The following is a 6,247-nucleotide window of genomic DNA, read 5'->3' on the forward strand; positions in this document are numbered from 1 at the left end:
ATGGAGGACGGGATCGGGTGGCTAGCGCTGGCCATCCTCTCAAGCCCCCTGATCGACAAGCATGATCCCTGGCTCAGCGAAGCCGGGCTCGCAGGCGAGATGGAGGAGCTCAAGTCTGAAATCAAGGGAGTCCACATGGTGGTCTCTGCTGTGAAGGGCAGGGCGCTCGGGAACGAGGCACTGGCTGGATCTCTTGTTTCATCTCAAGGAGGTGCTCTACGACGCGGGAAACCTGGTCGACGACCTCGACCACTACAGGCTCCAACAAGGTACCGCAGACTAGGTAGCTGTTTTTTGTGATTTTCCATTGCAAAATATTATTGTACTACTGTAGTTGTGAACTTGTGATCTATATATCCGAGCTTCCTTTCTTCAGGTGGTCAGTGTATAATATAGATAGCAGATGCACATTGCCGTTACGGAATCTAGTTTAATTCGTTGATGATTTCAGTCAGCTTGTACGTGCGCTTTAGCACGCGCCTTGCTGAAATCTTTCATCTTCTGTTTAGCTTCTTTCCCATGTGAAAAAAGGAGAAAAAAATAAACCCTGCCCGGGCTTGTGAAGCCTGGGAGTCTTGTTGTTGGCACTGAACCTGCAACTTTTCGCATGGTTTGTTCTCTAAATGTAAATTTTTTAGTTGATGTTCTCCTTGTTCATCTAAAAAATTAAGGTTTAGACGATGCTCATACGGGACCATGCTAACAGTAATACTTGTCTTATGTTTTAGGCACGCCTGCTTCGATCGAACCAACAAGTAGCAGCCGTGGCAAGAGGCTACGGTCCAAGGCGTGGGACCATTTCGTCGTGACAAGAGATGGTTATGATAACCCTGTGCACGCAGAATGTAAATCCTGTCACACGATAGTACAATGTAAGACTAAATACGGGACAGGAGTTTTGTCAAGGCATGTCAAAAGTGCTAGTTGTATGGAAATAACCCGAGCCCTACCAAGTCACCAACCACAAGACTCTTCCCCGTGGTACGTTTTACGGACCCAAGAACAACATGCATTTCCATTGGCTACTCTACATGAACAATCCATGCCTTTTTACATCTGGCGCACTTTATTTTGGAGCAATACTTTTGTTAGTTGCAAGGTGCAATTACCGCATCACAGTCCCTATTTTGTGTGCTTATCTATGATTCAATGGATCATCTAAATATATATGCTTTTTGGCCAAACCACCAACTTTTCATCCAAATTATATCAATCTCTCAATTTTGCCTTTTAGGAAACAATCTAATTACTTAATGAAGCCAGAGGTTTACTCATTTCTGCATCCATCTATACCCCTTCTTGTTCTGTCACTGGTAGAAAAAGAGGCTTTCGTCCAACCCCATTAGTCGCGAAACTGTAGGAACCGCGACTAATGAAGTCTTTAGTCACGGTTCGGCAGACGAACCGCGACCAAAGGCCTGGGCCCAGGGCGCTCGGTGGCCAGCTGGTGCACGTGAGGGGATTTAGTCGCGGTTGGCCAGGCCAACCGCGACTAAAGGTGCCCAAAGGCCTTTAGTCGCGGTTGGCCAGGCCAACCGCGACTAAAGCTCCCCCCCTATATATACCAGTTCAGCACGCTCACTTAGCCATTTGGTGCCACTTCTCTTCACAAGCTTCACAAGGGGGTGTAGGTTTGCTTTTGGTTCCTCTTATGCACACAAGGTGTTTGATGAAATGCCCCAAGAGGGTGAAACAAACATGATATGAAGTGTTGGAGCCACAGTTGAGGTTCCTCATTTATTTTTTCCTCCTCGATCGCGGTTAGCAACTTGAACCTTTCATGCATGTGTGTCATTGATAAAATATGCATGTGTGTTGTTCATTGTTTAATTTCTATTGTTTATAGCTAGTTAGTTTAACAAATGCATGATGGTTAATTATATATTTTATATTATAATAATGCAAATGAATCGGCAATGGATGTACGGTAACCGACTATCCCGCGAGTTCACTACGGGTTTGAAAGATTTCCTCGTAGTGGCTAATGCGAACAAGCAGAAGGGTTTTGTTATCTGTCCATGTGTTGACTGTAAGAATCAGAAGGGTTACTCTTCCTCAAGAGAAGTTCACCTGCACCTGCTTCGGCACGGTTTCATGCCAAGCTATAATTGTTGGACCAAGCATGGAGAAAGAGGGGTTATAATGGAAGAAGATGAAGAAGGGGATGATTTCATCGATGAAAGCTATCTTGCTCATTTCGGTGATACTTTCATGGAGGATGCTGAAGGTGAAGGGGAAGGTGAAGGGGAAGGTGAAGGGGAAGGTGAAGGTGAAGAAGAGGCACGTGATGAGACCGTTGATGGTCTTGGTCGGACCATTGCTGATGCACGGAGACGCTGCGAAACTGAAAAGGAGAGGGAGAATTTGGATCGCATGTTAGAGGATCACAGAAAGTCGTTGTACCCCGGATGCGATGATGGTCTGAAAAAGCTGGGCTGCACACTGGATTTGCTGAAATGGAAGGCACAGGCAGGTGTAGCTGACTCGGCATTTGAAAACTTGCTGAAAATGTTGAAGAATATGTTTCCAAAGAATAACGAGTTGCCCGCCAGTACGTACGAAGCAAAGAAGGTTGTCTGCCCTCTAGGTTTAGAGGTTCTGAAGATACATGCATGCATCAACGACTGCATCCTCTACCGCGGTGAATACGAGAATTTGAATGAATGCCCGGTATGCACTGCATTGCGTTATAAGATCAGAGGCGATGACCCTGGTGACGATGTTGAGGGCGAGAAATCCAGGAAGAGGGTTCCCGCCAAAGTGATGTGGTATGCTCCTATAATACCACGGTTGAAACGTCTGTTCAGGAACAAAGAGCATGCCAAGTTGTTGCGATGGCACAAAGAGGACCGTAAGTCGGACGGAGAGTTGAGACACACCGCAGATGGAACGCAATGGAGAAAGATCGACAGAGAGTTCAAAGATTTTGCAGCTGACGCAAGGAACATAAGATTTGGTCTAAGTACAGATGGCATGAATCCTTTTGGCGAGCAGAGCTCCAGCCATAGCACCTGGCCCGTGACTTTATGCATCTACAACCTTCCTCCTTGGTTGTGCATGAAGCGGAAGTTCATTATGATGCCAGTGCTCATCCAAGGTCCGAAGCAACCCGGCAACGACATCGATGTGTACCTAAGGCCATTAGTTGATGAACTTTTACAGCTGTGGGGCAGACCTGGTGTCCGTGTGTGGGATGAGCACAAAAAAGAGGAATTTAACCTACGAGCGTTGCTTTTCGTAACCATCAACGATTGGCCTGCTCTTAGTAACCTTTCGGGACTGTCAAATAAGGGATACAATGCATGCACGCACTGCTTACATGAGACTGAAAGTGTACATTTGCCAAATTGTAAGAAGAACGTGTACCTTGGGCATCGTCGATTTCTTCCGAAAATTCATCCAGTAAGAAAGAAAGGCAAGCATTACAACGGCAAGGCAGATCACCGGCCGAAGCCTGCGGAACGCACTGGTGCTGAGGTATTTGATATGGTCAAGGATTTGAAAGTCATCTTTAGAAAGGGTCCTGGCGGACAATCAGTTCCGAAGGGAGCTGACGGGCATCACTGAAGCCTCTCCCCACAAGGCCTTGGGAACGTAGTGCCGAGGAAACTGCCGCGGCCGCGGCTGCTGATCATGAGAAATGGAAGACGGACTGCAAGAAGAAAAGAGAGCCCGAGCCCAAGCCAGTATTTTCTGATGAGCAAAAGAAGTGGGCTAAGTCATTTTTGAGCACACCGTCCCAAGCCGCGAAGAATCTGCCTGACGACTATGCACGTGAACTTCGTAGGCAGGCACTTCGTAGGTAGGCCTTGCTGAAATCTTTCATCTTCTGTTTAGCTTCTTTCCCATGTGAAAAAAGGAGAAAAAAATAAACCCTGCCCGGGCTTGTGAAGCCTGGGAGTCTTGTTGTTGGCACTCTAACCTGCAACTTTTCGCATGGTTTGTTCTCTAAATGTAAAATTTTTAGTTGATGTTCTCCTTGTTCATCTAAAAAATTAAGGTTTAGACGATGCTCATACGGGACCATGCTAACAGTAATACTTGTCTTATGTTTTAGGCACGCCTGCTTCGATCGAGCCAACAAGTAGCAGCCGTGGCAAGAGGCTACGGTCCAAGGCATGGGACCATTTCGTCGTGACAAGAGATGGTTATGATAACCCTGTGCACGCAGAATGTAAATCCTGTCACACAATAGTACAATGTAAGACTAAATACGGGACAGGAGTTTTGTCAAGGCATGTCAAAAGTGCTAGTTGTATGGAAATAACCCCGAGCCCTACCAAGTCACCAACCACAAGACTCTTCCCCATGGTACGTTTTACGGACCCAAGAACAACATGCATTTCCATTGGCTACTCTACATGAACAATCCATGCCTTTTTACATCTGGCGCACTTTATTTTGGAGCAATACTTTTGTTAGTTGCAAGGTGCAATTACCGCATCACAGTCCCTATTTTGTGTGCTTATCTATGATTCAATGGATCATCTAATATATATGTTTTTTGGCCAAACCACCAACTTTTCATCCAAATTATATCAGTCTCTCAATTTTGTCTTTTAGGAAACAATCTAATTACTTAATGAAGCCAGAGGTTTACTCATTTCTGCATCCATCTATACCCCTTCTTGTTCTGTTAATTCATTTACATGATCTGCTTGACAACCCTTTCGTTTGTAATTCATCTAGCAGAAAAAGGATCATCTAAACATATATGTTTTTTGTAGCATAAGCAATGCTACTGGAGATGCTATGCCTCTTTCAGTTTGTAATTCATCCAGCAGAAAAAGGATGAGAATCGGTCATGAGTCAACACAAGTCACCACGGATAACACAAACCTCTTGAACAAGGACGGGTTTTTGAGCAAGTTACGTGAATTAATTAATCAGTTGCAAGGCATCCAAGGGGATGTGAGAGGATTTCTAAATATACCTGTGCTAGATTCTGTTGCAGCTTCAAATCACCGCTGGAGTACAACCTATGATACATGCCGAAGAACATCGAGTCTTCATCAAAGGAAAATGTACGGGAGATCTGCAGAGAAGAAATTTATTATCAAGTTGATAATCGAACACAAATCAGCTGGTGGTGTCACTGTTCTGCCTATTGTAGGCATCGGAGGAATTGGGAAGACAACTCTCGCTCAACTTGTATACAATGATCCAGCAGTGGAAAATCAATTTGACCACAAGATATGGATTTGGGTATCTAGCAACTTTGATGAAGTGAGGCTCACAAGGGAGATGTTAGATTTTGTGTCACAGGAAACACGTGGAGGGCTTTGCAACCTTGCCAAGCTTCAGGAGATCTTGAAGGGTAATATCAAGTCAAAGAGGATTCTACTTATTTTAGATGATGTCTGGGATGACAAAAATGACTGCGAATGGGACCAGCTGTTGGCTCTTTTACGTCTGACAATGCAAACAACAATTTGATACTAATGACAACTAGAAAACCATCTGTTGCGAAAAGGAGAGGAACGGCTGAACCAATTAAGTTAGGTCCGTTGGAAAAAGATGATTTCTGGTTATTGTTTAAAGCACATGCATTTGGTGATGAGAACTACGAAGAGCAAGAACGTCTAAGTGGCATAGGACAAAAAATAGCACAAAAGTTAAAAGGAAACCCATTAGCGGCACAAACTGCAGGAGCACTATTAAGAGAGCATCTCACCATTGAACATTGGACTAACGGTCTGAAGAATGAAGATTGGAAATCCCTGCACCTCAGTAGTGGCATTATGTCATCTTTGAAGCTTTGCTATGACGAGCTGCCCTTCCATTTACAGCAGTGCTTCTCATATTGTTCTATATTCCCATACGGTTATCAGTTTTCGGCCGAGGAGTTAGTCTGTATGTGGATTTCACACGGATTTGTGAAGCTAGACGATTCAAGTGCGAATTTAAAGGATACCGGGCCCTCATACATGCCGTACAGTGTGATGGCATGTCCGAAGAGGCGGCACGCGTCTCGGGGGTGTGCCCCCTCACACGGACGGCGCCGCCGCCGGCACCTGGAGGGGGGAAACAGACGCGTCGGGTCTACACGGAGGGGATGTTACTGTGGGTTTGGCCCGGATGTTGCTCTAAAGTGTTCGTATGGGCCGACCTAACACGACCGGGTGGATAGTTCCACTGGTCAACACCCGTCCGTGCAAAGTCAAAGGGCTAGATCCCGCGGTCAAATGCTACAGGGTTAGGCGGGACGGGGGCCCTGGGGGTAGCAATGCCACCCGAGCGTCGCACC

At 45.7% G+C, this 6,247-nt stretch overlaps 1 pseudogene; it reads left to right on the plus strand.

Annotated features, from left to right (window-relative positions):
- LOC123084572 (putative disease resistance protein At1g58400) overlaps positions 1-6,247 on the plus strand; it is an 11,664-nt pseudogene continuing 5,417 nt past the window's right edge.

The sequence above is a fragment of the Triticum aestivum genome, chromosome 4A, assembly GCF_018294505.1.
Source record: "Triticum aestivum cultivar Chinese Spring chromosome 4A, IWGSC CS RefSeq v2.1, whole genome shotgun sequence".
Taxonomy (NCBI): domain Eukaryota; kingdom Viridiplantae; phylum Streptophyta; class Magnoliopsida; order Poales; family Poaceae; genus Triticum; species Triticum aestivum.